This window comes from Eptesicus fuscus, chromosome 13, assembly GCF_027574615.1.
Source record: "Eptesicus fuscus isolate TK198812 chromosome 13, DD_ASM_mEF_20220401, whole genome shotgun sequence".
In the NCBI taxonomy this organism is placed as follows: Eukaryota; Metazoa; Chordata; class Mammalia; order Chiroptera; family Vespertilionidae; genus Eptesicus; species Eptesicus fuscus.
In genome coordinates, this window is record NC_072485.1 from 5,690,052 (window position 1) to 5,691,149 (window position 1,098).

Here is a 1,098-nt window from a genome sequence, read left to right on the forward strand (position 1 = left end):
TTCACATCATTTCCTCCCACCTGATGCAATAGCCCCTGACTTTGATGTCTTGCATCCCTTGCTTTTATTTTTAATACTACTTTGATTACATATGTGGCCCTAGTGTATCTTTAAATGTAGCATGGAAATGTTTTACTGTTTTAAAACAATGTGTATGGTGTGATAGCTGAGTTTAAGAAGTGCAATATTATTCTAGCTGGTTTGTCTCAGTATTTAGAGCATCAGCCTGCACACTCAAGGGTCCCAGGTTCAATTTTACTCAAGGGCACATACCGGGGTTGCGGGCTCGGTCCCCAGTAGGGGGCGTGTAGGAGGCAGCCTATCAATGATTCTCTCTCATCATTGATGTTTCTGTCTCTCTCTACCTTTCCCTTCCTCTCTGAAATAAAAAATGTATATATAGATTTTAAAAGTGCAATATTAAAACAAAAGTGGAGTCTTTTAAGCCCATTGTGTAAAGACACACTATGAATTATAAATCAGTGGCACTCCCTGGCCAGGTGGCCAAGTTGGTTGGAGTGTCATCCCAATAAGCCAAGGTTGCAGGTTCAATTTCCCGGTCAGGGCACATGTAAGAGTTAACCAATGAATGCATAAATAGGTGGAGCAACTAATCAATGTTTCTCTCTCCCTCAAATCAGTAAAAGGAAATTTAATCCTCACTTGAGGATATGTTTATTGATTTTTTTAAAAATTGGTTCTCTTTTATTTCTTTGCACATTTGCTTCTGTTTCAAAATCTGAAGGTATAAAATAATATACTCTGAAAAATTTCCCTCCCAGCCATGTGGCGCCAATTTCGGTTTCCTCTGAACCCTGCACGTGTGCGCACTGGAGGGAGCAACAGGGAGCTGTCCTGGGGCGAGGACTGGGACTGCATCCCCACCCTTCTTTTTTTTTTTAATTTAATAAATCTTTATTGTTCAGATTATTACAATTGCTCCTCTTTTTTCCCCCCATATCTCCCCTCCACCAGGTTCCTATCCCACCCTCTGCCCTTATCACCCCCCGCCACTGTCCTCATCCATAGGTGTACGCTTTTTGTTCAGTCTTTTCCCGCACCCCCCACACTCCTTTTCCCCTGAGAATTGTCAGTCCA

At 42.1% G+C, this 1,098-nt stretch overlaps 1 non-coding gene across 1 annotated transcript; it reads left to right on the top strand.

The window, feature by feature from the left end:
* Nucleotides 1–374: 374 nt before the first annotated feature.
* LOC114234642 (small Cajal body-specific RNA 1) lies at nucleotides 375–493 on the top strand. Its single transcript, XR_003620843.1, has one exon. It is a non-coding gene; the product is annotated as a small Cajal body-specific RNA 1 (non-coding RNA).
* The last annotated feature ends 605 nt before the right edge of the window (nucleotides 494–1,098 follow it).